The following is a 27,785-nucleotide window of genomic DNA, read 5'->3' on the forward strand; positions in this document are numbered from 1 at the left end:
TCCAACTCCTTCCAGTTTGTGAATGCAAGTTGGGGGGTGTCCGAGGATCCTTGTAGGCCATATCTCAAACTAAGCGAGCATATCTACCTTTGAAACTAAGGCAAACATGCTGTAACGTTTCAAAAGATAACATCATAAACTATAAAGAGCGGATGAATGTGAAACACCGGTAGCCCATGACAACGTAGCATATGTCCAATTCCCCGTTATGTGCAGTGACTGTAATGCACTCATCATACAGCAAACTGACCATCTACTAAGTTCTAACGGAGGATGAACATGGCAAGCAGCATTGACCCATTAGTACTATAGTAAATTCAGTGCGAGTGTGGCAGCAATGGATTTGAATCCATGGGTGAAGATGAAGTCATGACGTGTATCTATACTTCCTTTACTATCTGCCTTGTACCTTTGCAATATTCCTCGGAGAGCGCACCTACCATAAGCTGTTCTAACCCGTTTGCATGTCTGTCCTCATCAGAGTCCTAACTAATTCTGTCTAATTGTCAAGAGAGCAAAACCAAAGGGGATGATGGACGGAGTGTTGAACATTGCAAGCACTCACCCCCAGTCAACTGATCTGGGTTTAATCCATCATCATTCTTTAGCTCACTCCGCCACCCCAGTTCAGACAAGGCCATATGCAAATCAGTCTGACCCTGTGCCTCATGGGAACAGTCCAGCCCGAACTGCCAAGCCATGTCTTCCCTGGACCGGAAACGAGCATTTTTGTAATTGTCAAGAGACCCTATACTAATGCCTTCCATCTCTAGTTACTTGAGGCATGAGAAAAGATTACTGTCACGTGTTATTAATGCTCTCACTGTGCTAAATGCAACTCCTTGCAGTTTTTGGATGCAAGTTGGTGGTGCCAGAGTATGCCGCAAAGTCATTCCTCGAGCTGAGCAAGCATATCTACCTTTGAAACTAAGGCAAACATGCTGGAAATTTTCAAAAGTTTTCTAAAGCCAACACCATAAACCATGAAGAACGGTTGAATGTGAAACATGGGTACTCCATGACAATGTGGCGTATGTTCTGTCCACCAGTATGTGCAGCGTGGAGACTATAATACACTTATCAATTGTTGAACAGCACAACTGCCACGTTCTCAAAGCAGATAAAGTTGTTGAAGTCCATGATTTCCTGAAGTAGAGGAAGAAATATTCTGCAGCTTCTTGCGTAGTGAAGGAGTTGCCCACAGACAGTAGGTATCCATTCCCACCAATTGAAAGGTTTACCTATTGGCAGCTCCACCTCATTCAATTTCCTAGTATTTTGTTTATGTGTGATACAACATAAAGCAAGTAGGAAAACAGAAGGCAGGCTTACTTGGGCACTGGGGACAGTAAACACGAGTCTCCTGCCTTTTTCCCTGCATCGAGCACACTTTACAACGACGACATGGTCGCTCCTTTTTGGGCGTTGCAGGAATTTTATCAGCAAAGTGTCGCTCCTGCAGACTTGCCATGTCCTCCAGAACACATGAAGTGGAGGCTGCTGCTTCTGTAGCAGTGAGACTTTCAATCACTGACAACAAAGTCAAGGAAAGACATGAGTCTTCCTGTGGTGGTCTCACGATAAATAACATACGCATTGTATGTTGCCATCTGGATCAGGTGCGTAAACAGTTTCTTATGCCAAGTGCGAGTTTTACGACTCGCATTGTATGGCTGAAGAACCTGGTCGTTCTTGTCCACCCTGCCCATGTACGTGTTGTAATCAAGTATACAGGTGGGCGTGTGGACTTTGGCCATCTGACTCCAAACCATGACAGGGGAAGTGCTCTCAGTATGAATTGTAGTGAGCACGTACACCTCATGCCTATCTGAGGACTTGACTGCGAGCAGTTCGTTAGAACGCAACGCAGTGCTCTGGGATTTCTGGAGCTTCTTGCAAACAAGCTCCTGCGGGAATCCTTTGCGATGACAACGAATTGTACCGCAAACCACGGTGCCAGCTTTGTAGAGCTCACTGAACAGCTCTACTCCTGTATAGAAATTGTCCACATAAAGGTTATAACCTTTGTGAAGTGGTGGCTGGACAAGCTCCCATATGATCTTTCCTGTGACCGCAAGCGTGGGAGGGCAACCTACAGGGTTAAGAGTTGTCCTTCCCAGTATACACACCCAAGCTGTACACATAGCCAGTCGAGCTCTCACACAGCATGTACAGCTTGATGCCATAGCGAGCTCGTTTGCTCGGAATGTACTGCCTAAACAGCAGCCACCCTTTATACAAGATCAAGGACTCATCAATGGCTATATTCTTTCCAGGAGTATAAACCTCTGGAAACAAGGCAGACAAATGTTCCACGACAGGCTGAATTTTGAACAACCTGTCATGGTCTGGATGGTCCCGAGGCAATGCAGCAGAATTGTCATTGAAATGCTGCATGCGCTGCAATAGCAAAAAACGATCTCTGCTCAGGTATGGTGCGAAGATGGGGGTTAACCAAACCGTGCGAGTAGACCAGTAGGATAGCAAGGTTGGTTTATGCACTACCCCATCGCGGCGTGCTGATGTCACAGATGGGTGGGAGGGGGTGCGGGGGGAGACCAGGAAAGCCTTCAGTGTCTCCCCCGGGGAAAAAATTAATAAATCTCCTGTGCTTTTTACCGGAGGTTTAAAGGGGGGCCGCCATTGGCCGACGCAAGCACCAAAGGGGTTAACGGTCAGGGCACTGAGCTCTGGTTAGCAGGTCCTAGTGCATTCTCAGTCGAAAAACCTGCAGAATCTGTTGAAAAACCTGAGGGTGACCATACAAAAAGGGACATTTCCTTACAAGTGCTAAATTAATTTGGGTGTAGCTAAAAAAAATGTCTCAAGGACTCATTTTAAGAGGAATTTAAAATCTAACTTAATGGTAAAGTTGGACTTTATATTATTTTAGAACTGACACATTTAGGATGTTGCCATTTTCCTTCCCAAGTCAAAAGGCTTTCCTCTGTGTCCACCTGTCATCTGACCACTGATGACTCCCCAGTGGTGAAATGTGCATTGCTTCGAGACAGTGGACAAAAGGTCCTGGAAGCAGGGATGGGGACTCCTCCCTTGATGGGATGGCCATGGGTCTGTGCCCAGTCCCTTCCTAAACTTCAAAGAATGCCTTACTTGTCACTGGCAGATGAACCTCACACCTAGGCCTGCTGCTGCTTTGTCTCACTAGTCAGGCTGGCAACAAACCCAGTGGGGTTAGTGGAATTGATTAGAATGGGTATCAATGTGGATCCCACAGACCTCTCCTCAGAACACTCCTGGTACTGTGAGGCATCAGATGAAGGACTGCCTTGCTGTCTGAGATGCCTGAAGGAAGACTGCACCTGCGTGGCTTGAACCCACTACCCCAGAAGTGACCCAAGGGCCAAATCAACAAATGTTGACTTGTGACATGCATGTAATGCTGTGTCAATATGGTATTTGTATGTAGTGGTGGTGCCCAAAAATGGCACAGGCTTCATAGGTGAAGGCTACTGGAGGACCAGAATGCATCACCCCAAACATGAAAATTGTAAGGACCAAGTTAAAGTCTCAGTAAAAAGAAAAAAATCACATAGCTGAGGAGGTATTCTGGAGAATCTTCAGAAAACTCAATAACAGGCAGAGATTAAACAAATGACCTTACTCTAACAATGCCTCTTTGTTGCATTTATGCTGAGACCCTTTCTGGCCAAGGAGATGACAAAGTTAATTATGAGGCTCTGCCAAAAAAATGATCCACCTCCCAGTCTCCAAAACAAGAAGAGAACCTCTTCTAATGTTGAGCATAAATGGATGTAGTGAAGTGCCTAGCCACAAAAAGAACATGAATAACTATCTCAGCCGAGACATTCTAAATCTTTTTCTATTGATTGCCAAAACGTTATGATGTAGTTTTATCATAGCAAATTCTGCCCTGCCACTAAACTCCAATAATTTTATATTTTACGTTGGTCACCCTCTTAAGGTTACCCTCAGTGGGAGGATGTTAATACTTTACCAGGTGTCGCCTCAATATCCTCTTCAGTTAAGATGACCCTTTCAGTTTCTCTTCATGCCTTTTCAAGGAGTAAGTCAATAAGGATTTAGACACAATCTGTTAGACAAATAATACATGTTCATGCAATAACCTCAGTATTGAAGCATTTTTTTTTTACAAATGAGAACACTTATTTAGAGACCGAACCATGTGTGACTTAAGAGAATGGGTATGAACATTCTGTACAGTTGTGCTCTCCACAAAGTTATAAGACTAATTTTTATCATGTGGTTTACTACATTCATAGCTGAAGAATGTCTGACTCTTACCGTTGCACTTGTATCCAGGATTGAATCCAGAGCAGGTTAAAACTACAAGCTCTTAATATGTCACTACATTAACACTAAGCATAAATTCGGAAAATGCCAGAAAAACTCAATAGCAGGAGCATAAACCATGGCTTTACGCATTCTGACAGTTCTTCCTTCTACATAAAAAATATATCAAAAGCAGTTGGAAATGTACTCCTTTACAATTAGGTCTACGTATAACATACACTTCCAGGTTTTTTTTTTTTATTCACAAAGGATTCTAGGGGAGACCTTAGTGGTGACTTATATGTAAACATAAGGTAGTTTGATACTTTGGAAGTACCTGTAAATCCAAAATCGAATTTGCATATAAATTTAAGATAAAGGCTTTAAGATGACAGCAGGCACCACAGTAAAGCACACTTAAGTGCATTAAGTCTACTGGAACTCTAAACCTACATGCCCTATTATATACTAGGGACTTACAGCTAGGCTGTCGGCACCAATTATTATTACACCTAATTAGCATATCCTTTTAATCACAGCAATGGCCTTGGGACTGGTAAGCAAGGCCCAGGGCGCAGTCAGTCCGTTACCACGGGTAGCAAGCAAAAACATAGGGGCGATCGGGGCAAAAAGGATGACTTTCTCACACACTGCATTCCATGCAAATAAGTAACACTTGGCATTGTGGAGATGCATGATGTGTGCCCTCTCCATCCATATTACAGATGCGGCCATACAAGTTTATGCTGTAATTTAAAAGTACCCAGAGTGTACAATAGGCAGGCGCAAATGACTTTTGTGCCCCTAGGGCACATCCATAATCAGGCAGTTGGTGTCAGTGGGCTACAACGGGTTCAAGTCAGGACAGGCTTTAGTTTGATGAAAATACATTGTAATTGAAAAATCATGTGTTGAAGTTCAAATTCCAAAACAAACGTGCCCCTTCCTATTTCCCCACAGTATTTCTGTATTCATATTTCTGTAGACTCCTTCGTTCCCTTCAAATTATTTTCTCTTTTTTTCTTTTTATTTCTTGCTACTCTTTGATTTCTTCCACAGGTTCAAGGGTGAACCCAACGAGGCACTAAAATTTTTCAACAAGGCACGAAAAGACAGTGACTGGGGGGAACGTGCCATTTACAATATGGTTCAGATCTGCCTCAACCCAGACAATGAAATTGTGGGCGGTGAAGTGTTTGAAGAACTCGATGAAAACAAAAGGTACATTTTGCTCTCACCATTAAGAATTATGGTTTTGATATACTTTAAAAATTGAATTTTTGTTTATTCTTGCTGTAATGTATTCACATAATCATGGGCAAAGAACGATGAACTTTCTAATAGTACATTCTCTATTAATTTTTTAAAGCACTATTACTATGCAATTAAAGTTCTGTTTCCAAGTTAGTTAATACATTTTCTAATTTTGGACAGCTCATTGCTCTGGGCCATATGGAATCAAATTATTGATTCTAGTGACAATTCCATAGTCTTAAATAAAGTTGCCTTGCCAGTTATGCCTTTCTGCTTGCTTCCACTTGAGAGAACTTGGACAAAAACTCCAGTTGCCATCCCAACCACCTTTCTCCCCTCTTAGGTCTGCCTCACCCTCACACACTACCCACGCTGAATTCTGCCTTCCATCCAACATCAACAGGGATTTTCTCAATAGATAACTTTACAGTGATTCACAGCAAAATTGTATTTGTCCATTCATGGCTTCTGTAACTTGTTAACATTTACCATCACTGGACCCGAGTGAAACAAGCATTTGCAATGCAATCGGTCTCGCCTTTGGGACCTTATATGTATTTAGCATGCAGCACATTAGCCTGGGTGCTGAAACATCTACTGTTCTTTAACATGGAGGGAAAGTAAGCACCAAACTGTGCGACACACTAGGTTTGGGAACACATGGAGAGAAATATTGCCTTTCAGCGGTAAAAATTGTATATTCCAAAGCTCTGTTTATGATTTAAAATCAGGGCCTTCGTGGTCATATCACTGAAAATACAAGATTTGAAAAAATATTGTCTACGGGTGCTCGTGGAAGACAATTTCTGTGGACTGGAATCTTGGGAATGCTAAAGTTATTCTGGTACTTTACTGAACTCTGCTCGTCGTTTTCTATCAAAGTTAAATAGAGGTAGTTGCCATAAAAATAAAAACAAGCATTGGCATAGCCAATAGGTCTCGCCTTTGGGATCTTATAAGTGTTTTGTTATCTAGCACAATATCCTTGGTGCAACAACATCAACTGTTGCATGGCTAAACACTTATAAGGTCCCAAAGGGAGACCTATTGGCTGTGCCAATGCTTGTTTAAAGTGTGGCGCTATGACTCAACAAGAGACAAAATAAGCCATTAGATTTAGCAGAGTAGTTCGGCATAACTTCAGAAGTGTACGCTAATGACTACTTGAAAAATGCTTTCTTGAAGGAGTACTTTTTAATTGCCTTTGCCCACAAATGAGAGAAGGCCACTACCAAATAAAATAGCTACTCTTTCACAGTACTGAAATTTGTTCCACTGCCTCTTGTTCTGCTGAATATTTTATCAGCTATTACAAACAAAATAAGCATGCCATGCTGGGAGAGGAGTGTGCAAATGCACGTGCAGATAAAAGGTTTAACAGGTGGAATTGTTTTCTCCACCTCCTCGAGTAAGCGGTTTGAAGTTTCTGCACACAATCAATCAATCGTGCACACAGTCAAATAACAAAATGAGAACACAGACTTTCTCGGATTGTTTTATCTTCACCACCGTGGTTAACACAAAAGATTACATTTTTACGAGAGTCAGATATTACACCCTGCTGGAAACATAGGGTCTAGTTGTAGGTCAAGAAAAACAGAAAATCTTGCTGAATGGAGAAAAGTTGGAAGCCAGTTTCATATCTACAGCTTGTGTAAACATTGAGACGTCATATCAACATATAAGGAGGTCTTTGCAGTAAAAACAATCAAAGGCAGCACCTTGATACGAAGTAAAGGTTTCTCATTACCCACATTTTTAAAGGTGTACACACTGTTTCTCAAACGTTGCAATCCATCACACTAAACCAGGATCGTCACCGAAACCAGAAGAACAGTCACCCAGGCCTTCGTCACCAGCCGACTGGACTACGGGAACGCCCTCTACGCTGGAACAACAACCAAACTCCAAAACCGTCTCCAGCGCATACAAAACGCCTCTGCGCGACTCATCCTCAACATCCCTCGCCGCAGCCACATCTCAACGCACCTAAGAAATCTCCACTGGCTCCCCGTCAACAAGAGGATCACGTTCAGACTGCTCACCCACGCACACAAAGCACTCCACAACATGGGACCGAAATACCTCAACAGCAGTCTCACGTTCTACACCCCCATCCGCCAGCTCCGCTCCACCAGCCACGCCCTCGCCATCGTCCCACGGATCCGCAGAGCCACCTCCGGAGGAAGATCCTTCTCCTACCTGGCAGCAAAGACCTGGAACTCCCTCTCCTCCCACCTTCGACTGACACAGGACCATCTCAGCTTCAGGAAGCACCTCAAGACCTGGCTCTTCGAGCAGTAGCGGCACCCCCAACCCCCCCCCCCCCCCGCCCCTTGAGACCCTAACGGGTGAGTAGCGCGCTCTATAAATATCTTGATTGATTGACTAAGGTCCGAGGTTCACTCGGAGACCTCAAAACAACCCTAAAGTTGGTAGTGGCATTAGCAACAACTTGGTGCCGGTGGACTTCTGGTATCAATGCTCCATCTACCTGCTAAGAAGCCATATTGGTAGGGATGGGGTACACTTTGCGTGGTAGCCTTCGCAGTGATCTACCTAGAACTCTTATGCATGCCAGAGCACACCGCTTTTCCAAGTATTCTTTCATTTTCTGAAAAGAACGTAAAAGATCTCGTCTTTAGAATAATTGACAGTTCACAGCCAGTAGGTTAGACTTCCGTAGTCAAGCTCAGTAGGGCAAGTTGGTAAAATAAACTGAAAACATTAAGAAAGTAATTCTATTTTATCACATACGTCCCCTTCTGAAAATTAATTCCTTGAGTGAAGGCACACCCACTGTTTGTGGTCCAAAGGAAAAAAAAAATCTTTGACACCACTTTAACCCCTTCGGTGCTCATGACGGAACGGTTCCGTCATGAGCCACGGTTGAGCTGTGCTCATGACGGAACCGTTCCGTCATGACCACGCCCGCGCAAGATTCCGTCAGCACAGCGGCGGAATTTGCGCAGCATGGAAGGGGTTAACAAAGTGGGTTTTTTATCCGTATTGATGCATCCCTAACGACAGCAATGCCACCAGTCGCACAAGCATTGCATAAAAAGATTGCTTATGTTTTAAGCCATACATTAGTTCTGCATAATCTTGTATTGAGGTTAGAAGCAGCCCTATATTATCCAAATGCAGGGCTTTAAGTGGGATAAAAAAAAAAACTCGAGGGTCTTTCAAAGGGGTGTGGCCGATGTAATTAAGAGCGTGGGTTAAATGCAGGTAAGCTGAAAATCTATGCTTCGCTTAGTGTGCCACCCCACTGGTATTTTGTTACTTCTGTCGTTTAATCCAGATATATAATTCAGCAAACATTACACTTACAACAAGCCAGTACTATTTGCTTTGTCATTGGCTGTTAGTTGCATAAGATAAATAAGCAACAACCATTCCTTCGTAGAATATCATACTGAAAATGCTTCAGTTCTGAAATGGTGGCACTGTGAAAGAACTATAACAAGTCTCTTTGAAGTTACATTAAAAGGCAGTGAAGGGTGGCACGGCTGATTTAAGATCTATTTTTTTCATGGTGAGGGCAAAAAGGGAGAGCCCGATAGGGACCCGTCTCGGCACCTGCTTTTAAGAACTGCCGGTGTTGAGCACCGGCAAGACCAGGCCCACTCAAAGCCCTGTCCAAGTGCAATATCCCACAGTTAAAGCATGTGAGGCTGTGACGTCAGACGCTGCCACTAGCCTCTCTGGAGAGAAATTGAATGAAATAAAATGTTTTTTCGGTGCGCAATGGAGTTTTCTTCCTGTAACAGCGTCTAGTTCATTCCTACGGTTTCAGAGTTTAGTATACTAATGCAAACAGGACTGGCTGGATGGCTGACCGTGTATCTCAACAAATGGCCTCCTCGGCGCCACAGAACAGGAAATGCATCTTAAAAAGGCAGGTACAGCTGGAGAAAGAAAGCCGCTGGCTCAGCCATGTAGAAATACGCCTGCTGTCACTTCTAGCCCCTGAAAGGGGTCAATGCAGTGGATACCCCTCGACATAAAACTCCTGCGCTTTCACATTTTACTTACACATCCGCCTATTTATTGTTAGACACGCAAAGTCACAGTTGACTGTGCACATCCGCACCACTGGTCCTTTTGGAAAGGAGGTTATCAATCCTGAACAGCCGAACTGCAAGCTTCTTAAGAATCTTTGTAATGCAAGACTGGGGTCCGTTCTACAGACATGTTCACATGATGAACCTTTAGGAAAACTCACACGCTTTGCCTTGTAGCCAAAACTCTTGATTACGTTGTCTGTACTGACTGGTGATCAAAGGATGATTACTCTAAAATGTGCTTCGGGTGATAGTGTAAAAAAAAAACAAGCGTGCGCGCCTCGCGCTGAAAGTAAAAAAAAAAAGAGGAGGAGGCAGCAGGGGGAGGGGAGAGAGGAGGGGTCCTGTGCCTGTTTCCCTTGCGAGAGCGAGCAGGAACCATCTGTTAATTACAAACAGATGGTTTCAAAGCTCGCTCCCGCAAGGGAATCGCCAAACGTGCACGCGTTGCAATTGAAAGCAATGCAAAGCGTGCACGTTTTTGGCAGAAAAAGGGAATCGATTTCTAAATGTCTCTTCCTAAGCAGCGTATGTGTGCTGCGTTGGCGAGACCTAAAAAGGTCCTTCAGCAGAAATCAATTCTGGTATTTTACTGACCTCTACTGGTCATTTTCTATCAAGACAGTTAAATAGATGCAGTTGAACAGAAAAAAGTCCATAAGAGGAAGCAGACAAGTCCTAGGGCTGATCTCCAGAGCCCACAAAATGTATATACGTATATATTAAAGTATATACAGGAGGTCTCGAATGCTAGACCTAAAAGGGCAAGATGGAAAAGTCAGGAGTTTATCCTTGCAACTTTTAATCCTAAGGGAGAACAACTTTTGTGTTTTACAAAACTACGATAGTAGAAGTTTTCAAAGTACTTGCATCTGTAACGTTTATGCATGCAGAACTTCAACCCGGTCTAAAATTCTGCATGCATTAATGTGAAACAAATGTGCGTTAGAACTTCTAAATGTATTCTTGTTTCTCTATGTGCAACGACATTTTCGTGATGAAGTAACTTCTTGCCCTCGACCCCCATTAAGTTAATTATTTTGGAGAGGTTTCCTTCCTGCTCCTACTATTAATCCTGCCCTACACAGAAGTAAATTTGCAGACTTTTCGAGACTGGGATTCTATTTGCAAAGAGTATGTGAATACTCAAACTTACAAGTTTTTTAGTGTTCAGGTAGACCTTCTAGATCGCTAACAAATCTATATTTGTGAATGCAGATAATTCAATTTAGGGCAGAATTTCCGGATTTGCAAATTCATCTTGTGAGGCCAAAATTCTACCAATCTTGAATTATAAATCAGATTAGGATATTGTCTTTGTAAATACATTCGGAATTGCACCTAATTTTATAGTAGGTGCGCATTTAACTTTTGAATTTGGTCCATCCTGTTCAGTGCGAACTTCGCCATCGACCTGTACAGGAAACGATGTTTATTTCAAGTCTCTCTTCAGATGAAAAAATGTGGTTGAACATAGCTGTTCAAATAGGTATTCTTGGCTATCAACTTAAAACATGTGCAGAAACACTCGTGCTTGGAGTGACAGCAAGGTTTTGGTGTGAGTTTCTCAAAAAATATATTAGGTTGGAAAATGGGGACATGTTGTAATTTTCAGATGCCTTTCTTTGTCACTCAATAGTCATTCCTCCTTCCAGGTTTGTGAATCAAATGCCCAGGGGGTAGCTGTTCAATTTGTAATATTTAAGGGATGTTCAACTCAATTATAGTTATTTGTGCAGTTTATGAAAACATTACAAATTCAGCATATAAACAATTATAAAATATGCAACAGTCTTAAAATTGTCTGTCATTTGAATTTTTTGTATTTTTAGTTGAGGCTACTGCTCTAAATATAAGGTTTTGCCTGTGATTTGAAAGTGTTGAATCCAAATATCTAAAGTGTGTGGAGTTTTCAATTGAAAAAAGGCACCTTCCATTTAAATAGTTTTGGGTGCCTTTTCTCGGGTAAAGTATAGTTCACAGAATGAGGAGGATGTTTCACGTTGGTTTATTTATTTTGCATGAGTATGTGCTGCATGTCGGAACAACCATTGGCAAAGGCAAAAGGCCTGGGCTTAATGTGATAATTTAGAGACATGTAGAAATGAATATGTGAAAGAAACACATTAGTTATAGATGCCTTACCTTAGAATTACCCCCAGGTGTCAGACTGGATGCGTAAAGTTTTTTCGTCAGCTGTACCTCTGCGTGTCAGAAGGTGGCATTGGTCAGCTCCACGTTCGTCGTTGGCGTCGTGGTCACTGGGATGACGTCGCGGTAGCTACTTAAACGCTGCCCTCGTGCGCTGATGTTTTTCCACGCCAGCCAGCGCAGATCCAGAGAGAGAGGTACCTCCAGTCACTTTTTGACTGACTTTTATACGACTATTGTCGACGTCTTTTTTTAATTTTTTATTTTTTTTATTTGAGTCTACGACTCCTGGTGCACGAGGGATGCCTGCTTTCAAGGCCTGCGGATCTTGTCCTCGACTGATGTCGGTTACGGATCCGCACTGCGTGTGCCTCTTTTGCCTGGAGCGCGACCACGACCCCAAGTCGTGCTCCAACTGCCGGTTGATGGCGCCAAAGACTTTGCAGGAGCAGTCACGAAAGCTGCTTGAGCGCCGGCGGTCGGCTCTGCAGTGTTTGAGGTCCCAGTCGCGGGAGAGGTCGAGTGACTGGTCACGGTCCATCACCACTCATCCAAGTCTTTGAAGTCTTCGCACTCGGATCGGGTTAGTCGAAGCACAAAAAGAAGTCGAAGAAGCATAGTCGCTCTTTGACTTCTCCCTATCGGTCGGCTGATGAAACGAGGGATGCGGGCTTCCCTCCCTTTCCAGGACCCGGTGCGACTCCCGCCCAACTTCGTACGTTCTACAAAGCAATGCATGCCATCTTTGTGCGACCCAAACCCGCCGGTGCGCCTTCGGTCCCTGCGGACTTGGTTGGGTGGGGGCCTGGGCCTTCTCTGCTGTCTGCTCCGGCCACAGCACCGCAAGCCCCCCTTGGATCCATGCCGGTTGACCTCATTACACCTCCGTCGGCGCCGCTTCCTCCGGCACCGCAACTGATGCCGGTCATGTCCCCGGCCGGCGTCGACCCCGGCCTCCATCCCGAAGTGGGCCCGGAGCCGGACCGGCGTCATCCAACGCCGGATCTGGCGCCGAGAGGCGTTTTTGTGCCCCTGTTCACTCCTGGGGTCCCTTTTTGGCCAGATTGGCAACCTGAGGAGGACTGGGAGGGGCCAGGTGACCCTCTAACTGATCGGATGGGATCTGAGCAGGACTGGGGAGAGGAACTGGGGGATGTCAGTGGTCTTGACACATCTCCTGACCTTGGCATGTTGTCTCCTCCTACCGTGGCTACGGAGGAGGGAGCGTTGTACGCAGTGGTGTTGCTGAGAGCGGCCGAGGACCTCGAGCTTCCTATGGTGGCGGTCAGGACTAACCTCCTGAGGTGCCTCAGCCAGTAGCGAGCTCTTTGGAGCCCCTGCTGCTGTTTAATGAGGCTCTTCCCAAAGTCCTTTTGGGCACGTGGTCCAGGGCCAACACTGGGGCTCCCATGGATAGGATGATTGCGCAACGCCACCGCCCTGCTCCGGGCGACCCCACTTTCCTCTCCCAACACCTCACCCCGGAGAGCTTGGTGGTCCAAGCCTCCACTTCCAAGAGCGCATTCCCTACAGCTCCACCAGAAAGGGAATCAAAGAAGCTGGACCATCTTGGGAAGAACATATTCTTTTCCGCCAGCTTGGTACTGCGGTCGGTAAACACAGCATGTCTATTGGGCTGTTATTCCCAGTCTGTGTGGGATACGGTTGCATCCCGCACAGAGCCACAGGCCACAGCAAGTTTTCCAACCTTCGCGCAGCCGGGGACGTGGGAACCAACGCTGTGGTTCAGGGGGCCAGCGGGTGGGCCAGTTCACCAACCCCCCCTCTGCAGTAGCCTCCAAACCCTCCTAGTCCGACCTTTCAGGCCCATCAAACGCCAGTGGGCGGCAGGATTTGCCATCACCCCCACCACTGGCGCACCATCACGTCGGACAGGTAGGTTTTGCAAATAGTCCGAAGGGGCTACTCCCTTCCATTCGAGGCTACCCCTGCAGCTATGCCCCCTCAATACCACCGCTTGTTGGAGGATCACCTGACACTACTCCAGCAGGAAGTTTTTGCTCTCTTGGCCAAGGGAGCCATCGAGCGCGTTCTTGCCGAAGAAGTAGGTCATGGTTGCTATTCCCACTACTTTCTGGTACCTAAGAAGGACAAGGGCCTGTGTCCAATCTTGGATCTCGGAAGGAGAAGTTCAAGATGTTGATGCTCGCTCAGGTCTTGTCTGCCCTCAGCCCTGGAGACTGGATGGTAGTGTTGGACTTGCAGGACGCTTATTTTCACATCCCCGTCCTGCCGGCCCACTGGTGTTACCTGCGGTTCACGGTAGGCCACGAGCATTTTGAGTTTACCGTGTTCCCCTTTGGCCTTACCAACGCCCCTTGGGTTTTCACGAAAGTGATGGCGGTGGTCGCAGCTAATATGCGCGGATCAGGGATTCCAGTCTTCCCCCTATCTCGACGACTGGCTGTTGAAGTCGGGCTCGCCCCAGGCAGTAGTCTCCCACCTCCAGACTACGGCCGACCTCCATCTGCTGGGGTTCTCCATCAATGTGCCAAAGTCACATCTGATGCCCTCTCAGAAGCTTCTCTTCATCGGAGCGGTTCTGGACAGGACGCAGTTTCGGGTTTATCCTCCTGAGCAGCGAGTCTGGGATACTCGGGCTGTGATTCCGATCTTTCAGCCTCTATCCTGGGTTTCGGTCTGAATGACCCTTAGGCTGCTGGGCCTCATGGCCTCCTGCATCCTGCTGGTCGATCATGCCAGGTGGCATATGCTGGCTCTGCAGTGGGACCTGAAGCTTCAGTGGGTGCAGCATCAGGGGAATCTGTCCGATTGCATCCAGATCTTGGAGGGCACTGCTCGACAGTTGCAGTGGTGGCTCATGAACCAGGATTGGGTCAACGGCAGATCCCTCTCCCTTCCCCAACCAGACCACACGGTGGTGACAGACGTGTCCCTTCTGGGATGCGGCGGCCACATGGGAGAGGCGGAGAGCAGAGGCCTCTGGTCTCCGGCGGAGTCCAGGCTCCACATCAACCTTCTGGAGCTTCGGGAGATTCATCTTGCACTCAAGGCATTCCTTCCCTCTGTCCGGGGAAGAGTAGTGCAGGTGTTCACGGACAACACCACCACCATGTGGTACTGCATCAAACTGGGTTGGTGGGGTCGTGGACCCTGTGCAGGAGGCCCTCTGCCTCTGGACATGGCTGGAACATCAGTGCATATCCCTGGTGGTTCAACACCTGGCAGGTTCCCTGTACGCCAGGGCGGACAAAATCAGCCACAGGTGCATTATGGATCGCAAATGGCGTCTTCACTCGGAGGTGGTGCAAGGTCTCTCTCAACAGTGGGGAGAGCCTTGGTTAGATCTTTTCGCCACCGAAGAGAATGCGCAATATCAACAATTCTGTGCGTTGGAATTTCCAAGGAGGCGCACTCTAGGCGATGCTTTTCGTCGCGAGTGGAGTTGTGGTCTGTTGTACGCCTTTCCGCCAATACCACTTCTGCCCAGAGGTCTGAAGCAGATCAGGCGCGATCGGGCCCAAATCATTCTTGTGGCTCCGGATTGGGCACGAAGAGTCTTGTATCCCGAGCTGCTCAACATGGCCATCGATCCTCTGATCCGACTGCCTCTTCAGGAGGATCTTCTGTCGCAGCAGCAGGGGATGGTCCTCCACACAAACCTGTCCAGCCTCCATCTCCATGCATGGAGATTGAGCAGTGGCAGTTGACGTCTTTTGACCTGCCTCCCGAAGTTTGCAATGTAATCTTGCCAGGCAGGCGTCCCTCCACTAAGACGGTATATGCCTGCTGGTGGAACAAGTTTGTGGCATGGTGCACAGCAAAGGCTGTGGATCCCCTTTCTGCCCCTCTTTCTGAAGTTCTCTAGTTACTTATTTCTTTAGCCCAGCAGGGCTCCGCTCTGGGCACTATCAAAGGCTATCTTTTGGCCATCTCTGCCTTCCTTCGGCTTTCCGATCAGCCTTCTCTTTTCAAGTCCCCGGTTGTTAATTGATTCTTTAAAGGCATAACTCATCTCTTTCCTCCTATTCCCTTCATTATGCCTCAGTGGGACTTGAATCTTGTTTTAACCTATTTAATGTGCGCTCACTTTGAGCTCCTTTTAGACTCTTAACTCTTAAGACTGCATTCTTGGTGGCCATCACTTCTGCCAGAAGGGTGAGTGAGCGAGCGAGCTCCAGGCTCTTTCCTCCAAACCCCCTTTCATGTCTGTCCATCCGGACAAGGTGGTTCACAGGACCCGTCCATCCTTCCTTCCTAAGGTTGTCACTGCCTTTCACATCGGGCAGATCACCACTTTGCTCACATTCTTTCAGCCTCCGCATCCTTCGAAAGAGGAAAAGAAGCTCCACCGTCTGGACCCAAAACGTATGGTTTCTTTCTATCTGGATCGCACAAAACCGTTCCGGGTGGATAACCAACTCTTTGTTAGTTACGTGGGTGCCAAGGAAGGTCGGGCCGTACACGAGCACCATTTCTAGATGGGTTGATTTGTGTATTAAAGCATGCTATTCTCTGGCTAAAAAGGAGCCTCCAGTGGGGCTACACGCCCATTCAACCAGGGCGACGGCATCCACTACTGCCTTGGGAAGGGGAGTTCTTCTACATGACATCTGTCAGGCAGCTACGTGGGCATCACTGCACACGTTTACAAAACACTACTGTCTGGACAGCCAAGTCCGGAGAGACTGCTTCTTTGGCCGTACTGTTCTCCAGACCCTCCACCGGGGTTGGTATTGCTGGGGTATCTATTCTAAGGTAAGGTATCTATAACTAACGTGTTTCTTTCAGATGAACAAGTTACTTGCCTTCGGTAACGATATATCTGTAAGAAACATTAGTTAGTTATAGATTCCTTCCCGCCCATCCTCCCCATTCTGCGAACTGATTTCTAGCGTTAAGGATACCCTTTCAGGGCCCTAGTTTTGTGCACCAGTGATCAGTGTCTTGCATGGCTCTGCTTTTCTGGCTCAGAAAGTAGTGTACAGAACTGAAGATAGCGCGTGAGGGCGGCATCTAAGTACCTACTGCAAAGTCATTTTGGCGACCACGACGTCAACGACTAACGTGGAGCCGACCGACGCCACCTTCCGACGCTCAGAGGTACTGCTGACAAAAACTTTCCGGATCCAGTTAGACGCCTGAGGGTAATTCTAAGGTAAGGAATCTATAACTAACTAATGTTTCTTACAGATCTATTGTTACCAAAGTTAAGTAACTTGTTCTTTCATGCAATAGCACATTAATGCTTGGTAGTGCTTCTGGTGGTGTGGTATTGATGGTGGTTTATGTGGTTGTATTGGTAACCATATTGTTATTGTAGAACTTGGTAATTGATGTGGTGATGGTATTGGTGGTGGTATTGGTGATCATATTAGTATTGGTTGTTGAGATGGTGGTGGTGGTAGTATTGGTCGTTGTATTGCTGGTTGTGGTGCCTTGTGGTGAATGTATTGGTGATGGAAAGATATACTAAACTGGCAGTAGAAAGAGATGAGAGAGAAATACTCACATTACCTGATGTACAATGTGATTGACAATGTCTTACCGCTGACGCATCTGACTGACAGGGCCGACCTAAAGCCGGCTCTACATATTTGGTAAGCAGTAGGTCTTGCAGGCAGCCTCACTGTCAGTCTTTTTACTCTGTCTCTAAGTTCGCCTATTCAGAATGGTTGTAACAAATTAAGATTTAACCTTTGATTTCATATGGTTACAGGACATTCAGCAATAAAATAGTGTAAGCAAATTCATACAACCAGGTGTATGCCGAACACCTTGTTAAATGGATTGAAATGATTTCCAATATTTGGCTCAACAGACAATTTCTAGCTCTCAAATCCAGAGAACGAAAACATTTTCAAAGCTCATAATGAAGAAGGAATAATAGGTGCCTGGCGATCTTAAATATATAAACGTTAAATAATTGTAAGAAACTTTATAGAGATTGCTAACAACCTTACAGATCCTTTCAAGCAGGATGAAAACCGATATCGGCCTCTGTAAATTGGCCTTTCTCTTCCTTCCGCTTCAAGTTAGTTCTGTTGCTGGTTTCTTTGGTCATCTGTAGGAACATGGATGCCAGAATTGCTGCTTAAATAGCAGTCATCTTTAATTAGTGAATTTATCTGCTGCTGCGATTGCTGTAGCCAGGGGTATGTAGCAGTCTAAGCAGCAAAGTACTGCTGAAAGGGAACCGTACTGGTGAATGGGAACCTAGTACCACGGCAAAGTATCGTTTACGACTGGCAACGAGCCCCCGCCTCTCTGGATTTTGGAGTCACAGTTCCGCTTCCGGTCAAACCTCCGGCGCCAGAGAGCAAACTGGCAAGCAGCGGTTTAAGAGGAGCAATCTCCTGAACGGGGCTGAGCCGCCAGAGCTTGTTGATGCGGCGGGAGCCGTAGGAGACTCATAGGAGATCTTCAGGACATGGGACGCGGCTGGGCTAACGCGGCGGGAGCTGTGCTGCGCCGTGAATATTTGTGGACGCGGCAGGGACCGCGAGAGATCTCCTGAACGCGGCCGCGTCGCGAGATTCCGGGTGTGGCAGTAGCCGCAAGCACTACCCTCAAGACACGGTAGGAGCCGCCAGTGATCTTCCTTTCTATTGTGGTGGGTGCCTGGAGCCGGCAGTTCCAGCCAGTGGCTCCGGGTCTCTTCTTGTCGTGCTGTGTCTTCCGCCTGTGTAATTGCCCAAGGAAGACGGGAGACAAGACAGACTGACTAGGGTGCCGCTCGAAGGCCTGGACTTGGTCACTGAACACTTGGGCATTTCTTTTTCATCAACCCTCACGCTGTGAAGGACGCTACGTTGTATTCTGTGCCGTGACAAAGGGGAAAGATCGTCATTTGAAAACCGGATAATCACGTACTTGGGACTGCGAGGACCAGGGTGCTGTGCGCGTTGCACATCAGCTGCACCTGGCCCTCTTCCCGACTCCTCCCCTACTTCTGCCTCCTTCTTCCATATTAATAAAGCCCCGCCCACACGCGTTAGCGGGACGCGTGTGGGCCACAGACCGGGCAAAGGGCGGGCCGTCTACGGCCGTCCAAGGCCGATAGAGGCTGGGCTGGGCCACCCCTCTTGCTTGTCGTGTTGTCGTTACTGGCTGCGTTAGTGAAAGGTGATTGATATTTACCCTGTTTCATTTATGTATACGAGGGCCGGATATATCTTAGTAACTTTTGACACATCTTTTTTCATTGCATACTAGCAGTTGTCAACAATCACTTTGTTTGTGTACATTTTGCTTCCGTCGTCTGTCATATTACAAAGCACTATGGCCACACGTCCCACTAAACCTAGGCAGTCCCTGGTGGGGGGCTCGGTTAGGGGGACACTCGACCATTTCATTACTAGGGCCGCCACCGTCTTAGAAAAAGAGATGCCATTACAGAACGCCGTTTATCATTGGACCTTATCCACCAGAAGCGTTCGTCCTTGGGCCATATACAACAGGTTCCCTCACCCCCGATTACGAACATAGGCCCCGATCCCATGGACGTTATGGACAGTTCATTGCAGCCACTTGACATAATGGACATATCGGCCACTTCAAAGGTTATTAATACACGCTCCCTTAATCCCCAATCACCAACGGATAATTCTTCTGGGGACCTAACCCCAATTCAATCCGTTAAGATAGTTAAGAGTAATGCTGCAAAAAATAGACCCTCTCCTCCTAAGCCCGTAGCAAAAACAACTGTCGCGCCAAAAAAAAAAAGGAGGAAAGACCATCACCCTGAGTCCTCTAATTCTACGTTACAACTAACACCTAATTTTATTTGTGCAAGGTCTTCAAAAGTTCAGACCCAGCTTCCTATATCACCTTCTTCTAATGTACTCGCCGACATAGAGCACTTGATAAAATCCTTACTTTCCCCTCTAGTAGAGAGAGTTAAAAACATAGCACAACAGTTAACATCCCTCGAAACATCACATGCCTCACTCACCGCAATAAATAGTGAACTGAATACTTACTTATCTAAAAATCTCACTTTGGCTACCATGCTTCCTCCATCCATTCAAACAGCTAATCAGCCTAATCCATTGAATCGCACGGAGAACATACCTGTTCCTACGCCTATAGTAGAGAAAAAATCTAGCGCTAAAAGGGCCCTAAGAGGAGATCAATTCTCCTATCCTGCAGAGCCCCTGGGTAACAACGCTAAGCAGCAGCCCCTCCCGAACTATAGACCGGAAAAGACTTCCCATATCTACTTGCCCCCCGAAGCAGCTCCCTATGTAGTGACACTTACTGGTGTCCCAGAGCTTGCACCGGGTAAAATGGAGAGATACCAGGAACTTAAAAATAAAGTAGTACACTGGTTAAGCCAAAATAGACCACTTCCCTCCGAAATCAATGGTGAAATACTGCATGTGAGAAGACTGAAATGGATGGGTCCTAGACCCAAGGATATTCAGGGATCGCAGAGTCTTACCCCACATAGTGGACTGGTACACCCTGGGTAGGGGCGCGGGTATATCAACGTGCGATCTAAGTTACTTCTACCCCCGCTCCCTCTTGTCAAATCCCCAAAAACCTTATTCACTATCAAGGACAAACACTGAGGCCCACCACTTCACTCTCCCCACTTCTAACAGATTTGCCACATTCTCTGGCTTGGATGATCAAGATTGACCTCACTCTGTAATCACGGTGGATTATTCCCCAAATGTGAACATCCCGCTAATTATCCCAGATTCTGACAATCTTAATTCCAAGCACATTAGAACACTGCATGTTTTGCCCGAGGCTTTTAATTTTCCTCCAACCCATGTAGAACGAAACTCTTCTACAATAGAAACTATGGGAGACACACACGTAGAACAACTTAGTCGGTTATTAGAACCTATAACCACAGAAGTCGTCACTGGAATAGAGTCTGGTGATGCTTGTAATGCGAGTTTAGTCTCCTGGAATATAGCAGGTTTGGCTGATAAAATATGTGACTCTGCCTGGTTGGCATTTGTTAAGAAATACGCAGTTATATGCCTCCAAGAGACATGGATGGAAGATAATAATGCCTTCATTGAGGGCTACCAAAGCTTTCTTAGGCCAGCAGCCCCCTCAATTAGTGGAAGAGCAAAGGGGGGCCTGGCTATTTTTATTAATCTGGCACTTTCCTGCCAAATAAGTAACCGGTATCATGTTAATCGGAATATCCAAGTGCTCGATTTGAAGAGAGGCAAACATGCTCGGACTTTAATTAATTTTTACAATGCTATAAACAGCCAAGGGGAATGTAATATACTGCTTCTGAAAGAGATGCTGAGAGAGGGAGCAGGTACACTGTCACGTAAATTACTGATTGCAGGTGATTTTAATGTACACCCATGTGGTAACCCAGGAGTTACTCCCATGGGATCTTTGGGGTGTAATAGTGTGAATGGTTTTCATTTTGACCACTCCAGGCGTGGAACTTGTCTCAACGACCTGTTGAATGAAAATAACCTATCTGTAGCTATGTCCATGGTGCCTGAGTCCAAGGTCTTTGATGCCCCAACATTTAAAGGCTCAGGTCAGGGGTCTTTTATAGATCATATATTATTATCTGCTGACCTTGCCAATCAGGCCTCCAGATTCACCATTCAAACGATCATTTATAGTGACCATAATCCCTTAACCATCAGATTGGGTGGGGGAGTATTTGAACAGCGAATGAACTGTGAAGGCCGGGGAATTTTAAAATGTATAAATGGTAAACGTCGATTGAAATGGTATTTGGTAAATCATGAAAACCTGTATACTGAAATCAATGTCATGTGGTGAGGAACTTGCGGCTTGTGTGTCACCATCTACGTCCCCAGAGCAAACTTTAGCCATTTTTGAGGTTGTGGTGTTATCAGTAGGATCTATGTTAATAGTTCCAGTGAAGGGACAAGTTAGAAACAATCCTAAATGGTTTGATCACACATGCTCAAAGGCAAGCAGAGACCTGAGAAAGGCGCTAAAAACCAAACCCAGAGATTCAGACCAAATTAAAAACCTGCGACTGATTTACAAGAAATCACTTGCTAAACGGAAAAAAGAAATTAAGGCCTGTACCTGGGAGTCTCTGCTTGATCCATCAGTCCTGGGCAATAGCGGCAAATTCTGGGAAATTATTAATAAACCCCTGTTTGACAATCCCAGTGACATTGCACTTGGTACTAACATCCCAGAGGAGGACTGGGTCACTCACTTTAGTGCAATCTTTAAAAGCAATGAGCAACAGGCAGAAAATGACTTAACTCCTACGGAGAATCTTTTGTGCTTTTCAGTTAATGAAGTAGAAAAGGGCATTCAAGGGCTAACTAGTAACAAGGCTCCAGGCCCGGATGGCTTGCCTCCGGACCTTTTTAAATCTTGTATCTCATTATGGGCCCCCGTCCTTACTGCTGTAGTAAATGCAGCTGCGGCCTTTGGATGTCCAAAGTCGTGGGGGCTATCGACTATAGTGCCCGTGTTTAAAAAGGGCGATCGTAGTAGCCCGTTATGCTACAGGCCAATATCTTTAATTAATTCTGTAGCCAAAGTGGTAGGGGGTGTAATCTTGAACAGGTTAACTGCATGGGCAAATGAGAACAATGTTATATCCCCAATACAATACGGCTTCAGACCTGGCCACTCGACAGTAACTCAGTGTCTGAACCTATATCTGATTATAGGTAAATACACCTTGGCCCGGCAGGGAACCATCCACATGGCTTTTATGGACTTATCGTCCGCATTTGATTGTGTGGACAGAGGCAAACTATGGGACACCATGTTAAAGATGGGCGTTGAGCAGAATTTGATTAACTTTCTGGCTGACCTGCACTCCGATACAAGAGCTAACGTTCGATACACCCAAGACCTGAAAGTGACGGGGGATATCAGAATTAACCGGGGTGTTCGACAGGGGTGTATCCTGGCTCCATTCCTCTTCAACTTGTATATTAACGAGTTGGAGGAATACTTGCTAAGAACTGGAGCGGATTTCCCCTATGTAGGCCGAAAAGGCGTGCCAGTTCTACTCTACGCGGACGACGCTGTCCTTATTTCAAGGACAGCAATCGGCCTTCAGACACTTTTAAACTCCTTCTTTGATTTCATGGAGTCTCGAAGCCTAAGTATTAACAACTCTAAGTCCTATGTTATGAAGACAGGCCTAGGGTCTCGAAAATCTAATCTTTTTAACATAAATGGGGAAAAAATTCCAACCACCAAAACCTTTTATCTCGGGGTCCTTCTTGATCATCAATTATCTTGGGGCCCCGCTGTTCTTAGGAAGATGGGTGAGGTAATCCGCGTTAACGCAGCCATACTTGGCTTCGCGAGAAAAATGGGCAATAGTCCGGTGGCTGCCTTGCTTAAATTATACCAGGCCAAGAGCGTCGCCGTTGCCTGCTACGGAAGCGAGCTCTGGGGCTACAGCCAGACGCGGGACCTGGAGGTTGCAGAAAATAACTTCCTGAAGAAGATACTGAGGCTGCCAAGGGGAACCGGAAACTTCTCGGTACACGAGGAGCTAGGTGTGCCCTACCTTAGTGATAGAATAGCAGCAAATCCCCTATTGTGTTAGATGAACTGTTGGCTAAATAATGACATACCTCTCACCCATGATATACTAAAAGAAGCTTTAACATGGGATGGTAGGTTCAAGGTCCCGTGGCTGAAGTATATTAACGATCGTCTCATTGAAATAGGATGGCCTGATCTGTTTTTAACCCCAAATTTTATTACTAAATCAGATGTCACTTTTGTGAAAAATACATTCATGACAACTAGGTATTTTGCCCGGGAGGAGGTTGAGCTCCAGAAAGACAGTGTTAAGAAACATGTTCTACTTAAAACCTGTCTACAAATGGAACCATATCTATCATGGCCTACGACTGGCTACGAACGTTACCTATTAACAAGGTTCCGTTTTGATCTGTTTCATCTCTTACTGGCGGTACCGAGTGGGGCCCATCGAGGTCAAGTGTTGCCAGCTTGCGGCTGCGACGGGAAGTCTCCGCAAGATCTGGCACACTTTTTATTTATTTGTCCTTATTACATAGTACCTCGGAGGCTATATCTAATACCATGCCTGAAAGAACTGAAATTTTCACAGATCAAACCAGCACTTTACTACCTTCAAGTCCTGGAATGTGACTGCACCTTATTTGTATGCAGTTTTCTGAAATTAGCAATTACTTTCAGGAAAAGTATGGAGGGATAATTATGCTGCTATTGCCGTCAGGTATTTTTAACTTTTTTACCTTGTTATAATTATTTATATTCTTAACATGTTTACTCTGCCTGTTACTCTTGTTTTACATTGTTTATGTAAATTTTTGTATTACAAATGAAATGGATGGTTTGATTTTAACTGTATGTTTATGAATTGCGCTTTTATGATTGTAAGGTTTACAATCGAATAAAGTCATTTGTACTGTACTGCATCCTCCTTTCATTCCCTAATTTTAACAAAACGTATTATTGCATCTGGTAAATATTCATATTCTGTAGCATTTCTTTTTTTATAAGTACTGTTCACCAAACTTTACAGATGTCAGACAGTAGACCACTCATCAGAGTAAGGGTGCACGCTGTGAGCTTAGTATTATTTACACACTACGAGGGTGGTGAAGTGGTGAAAATTATGAGTTGTGTGGAGTTTGTCGGACCTGGTAATTACCCTGTAATTTTTCACAGTTTCATATTGGTAAGTCAAAATGGGGGAAAACACTCAGTTATACAAATTTCAGTGCACTAAGCACTGAAGGCTGCATGTCATTCCCCATTGCGAAGGACTTAATTGGTAATATGAGATGTTTCTTGCACCCGATAAATACCTAACAGCAGTATTATATCACTGCTGTTGCAGCAGGTCCTTCCACCCTTGTGAGTTAAACTAGTATTCTTCAGCACCCGAAATACCATCAAACCTGTGTTGCAACAGTTTTTTTCCTGTGAGAAAAGCCCTATGACTACTGTATGTTTTGCATTTGTGTACCTAAATAATCATCAATGCAAATATTAGGAACAAATATTTTGGTTATGGTTTAACTAAACACCTGTGAATTTGCCAGCGATGGTAATGGTTACTACTTGTCCTGCACCCAAATGCCATGCTGCTTTGTGTTAGTTTTACTTTCAGTTCTGTTTATATCCATAACCAAAACTGGACAAACCCAGAGGGTTTTTAGACGATGACCATGAAGCTGTTTTTTTTGTGTTGAAATGTTTTTGTTTCAAAATAGCATGGTTAGCTTAAAAACATTGGAGCATGGTCACAACCGTGAGTTTGACCATTCAGAAACTGCTCTCTGAACTTTCCCCACCGTGGAAATGGTCAGAGATGTACTCCAGTCATAGATAGCAGATACCAGAGTGGGCAAGGGAACAGACAGACCCAGACTTTGTGGGGAATTGGGGAAAGGGTTTCTCCCGGGGAAAAATATTTTTCCAGTGGAGGAAAGTAAAATATTAGAAATGAAAAATAATGCCTTTTCAGGAGGGTGCTGTATTTCCGCAATACAGAGATGTACTAGGCTTACAATTGTGGCTTTTTTTGCGTGGAGAAGGTGGGGTTGATGGGTGGCGAGGTGTGCGCAAGAGGTGCTAAAGCAAAGATCAAGCACCGCTCGCTGCATTGATGTTTCCCTTTTTCTTATTCTCTCCTTTTGTCTCCCATAAGAATGTATGTCTTCTCTACTTTATCCTATATTCCTAAACAAGGATATCGCACCTTTCCCTCTCCTGCACAATAATGCTTAGGTGAGTCATTAAAGCATCCGGCTTGTACATGGTGCCTAGCTGTAAACATCTATGTTATGAATATTTTCACTTTTTACAGAAACGTGTGTGTAAGATTAGGTTATTACCAAGTATGGAGAACTTTCCAAGTCATAGACTTAGTGCTAAAATAGGAACATTGGCATCTCAAGAAAAGGGCAAACACAAGGAGATGATGGACGGAGCGCTGAAACTTTTCAGACAGTCACAGATCTGGGTTGAATCCATCGTTCTTTAGCTCACTTCGCCACCCCAGTTCAGAACCAGCCATATGCAAATCAGTCTTGACCCTGTGCTTCATGGGAACAGTCCAGCACGAACTGCCAAGCCAGGTCTTCCCTGGACTGGAAACAAGCATTCTGTGACTGGTTTCGGGGTAATACCCCATATCAGCCAGGCTATCTTGAATCCAGTGGCAAAGTGAGCCAGGGACCCATGTCTGGGCATACTCTGCCAACTTAGGGCAAACAAAGAAAACACAAGGAGATGATAGACGGAGCGCCGAAACTTTTCAGACACTTAACCCCAGTCACAGATCTGGGTTGAATCCATCATCGATCTTAAGCTCACTTCGCCATCCCTGCAAGACATGCTGTATTCAGGTATGGCATTGAAGCTCCGCCCATATTTTTCATTGACTTGCATCATTTTCCTTTGTAAATGTTGGCTTCGGATTTGTTAATAAGCGTATTAGTCCCTCCTAAGTACCTCCCAGTCTTCTGCTGTTACCTACCATGAGGACCTGCCCTTTTACATGTGTCCTAACTTGGGAGCTTTCATTAGCAGGTCGGAGAAATATTTACTTAATTAATGTACACAGGACTCCTGGGACTTCAGCAATGGCCGCTGCTTCCTGTTAAACAGACTTGGCATTTGCTTGTTTACTTTGAATTGGTCTGCACCATTTGTTCCAGATTCCCCAGTTTCAATTTATTTTCGTAGGAGTTTAATTTTATTTATTTAGAATGGGATTTTTTTTGTAGTGCTGACAGACTCAAACCTGTTCCCCAGGCACAAGGTTGGCAGCTCTGTAAATAAGCTGCGCCACATCGGTAGCTTCCAAATCAAATGTGGCTGCTTCTTTGTATTAGCAGCGCACCGTGCCGCTTTCACTTTGACAAAGGATTCCGCCCCACGCAGCACTCACGCGACGCCGGAACTTGTTTTGAGATGGTGGCGATTGTGGTGTTCTTGTTGTGGCAACGCCTGATTTGCGGCCTGGTGGTACGAAGACACAAATCACAGACACTCACACTGGTAGCCTAGTATGGGCCGGAAGTCCCGTGCGACCTCCGTCCGTTTATTTATGCTCTCTGGCCACGCCTGGCCAGAGAGTGTTGCAAAGTAAGGGTGCTCTTCCAGGCAATGGGGCAGTGGAGTGGGATAACAACTAGACTGCTACATCTCATCCCAAATCAGTGTTCACAACGGTTTTAACAATGAATCAAAATGCAAAGTCTGCCAGTCTCTGGTTCGGCCTAGGGTTGGGCCTTAGGCTGTACCGGCATTGTGTACTTCGCTGACTTCTCACCGGGCTGGCTGCCAGTGGTGTTCCTATGGTATTGTGGTGTTCGTCATCCTCTGCTGGAGTGACAGTTCCGGGAACTGGGCATTGGGTGCTGTCAGGTCGTGGGGACGTGCCGCCCCTACCGTGCCTTAATCCTCTAGTTCACCGGGGTATTCCAGATCAGCATCGTCCGGCTGTACTCCTTTAAACCAAGAAATGTTCCGGGTGATGGTATCTCCTCCTTTCTTGGCAGTAATGGCTGTCCCGTTGATCTTTAGTATTGTCCACAGCCCAGGCTCATATGCTGTGTGGAATTTCTCCCCGCTGCGGCGGTGACGCACTAGGACGGTGCATTCAGGTGCTAGAACTCTTGGTCGTGCTCTTCTCCGGCTGCTAACTTTGTCGTTGTTGGCTCTCCGTCGAATTTGTGTCTCGACAGGGTTATATGGCTCAGGTGCCCAGTTATCAGCCACTGGGATGGTTTATCTCCGAGGACCGGCTAACATTAGGGCCCACGGTGACCTTTGTGTAGTGCAGTGTGGGGTACTGCAATATTCCCTAAAAAATCTGTGAAGCACCATTTTAGGGTCAGATTGCTCAGCTATTGATAATACGAAGAATTTTATTTAGTGTCAGCATAAACCGTTCTGCTTCGCCATTGGCCTGAGGCCATTGTGGGGTGATGCGGTGATGTTTGATTCCCAGGTGTGTTAGCAGTTCTCTAAACTCCCCCCCCCCCCCCCCCCCCCTTTGGAACAGAGTTCCATTATCAGTCTTCACAACCTGAGGTAGGCCGAAAAGAG

The 27,785-nt window shown here is 45.8% G+C and overlaps 1 long non-coding RNA gene across 1 annotated transcript in view; it reads left to right on the plus strand.

Moving 5' to 3' along the window:
- The first annotated feature begins 5,449 nt into the window (after positions 1 to 5,449).
- Positions 5,450 to 27,785, plus strand: part of LOC146789722 (uncharacterized) — a 38,075-nt gene continuing 15,739 nt past the window's right edge. The window contains exon 1 of the long non-coding RNA XR_014969853.1: positions 5,450 to 5,496. This is a non-coding gene — a long non-coding RNA (uncharacterized LOC146789722). The remainder of the gene's footprint in view (positions 5,497 to 27,785) is intronic.

This window comes from Triturus cristatus, chromosome 10 (genome assembly GCF_964204655.1).
Source record: "Triturus cristatus chromosome 10, aTriCri1.1, whole genome shotgun sequence".
NCBI lineage: Eukaryota > Metazoa > Chordata > Amphibia > Caudata > Salamandridae > Triturus > Triturus cristatus.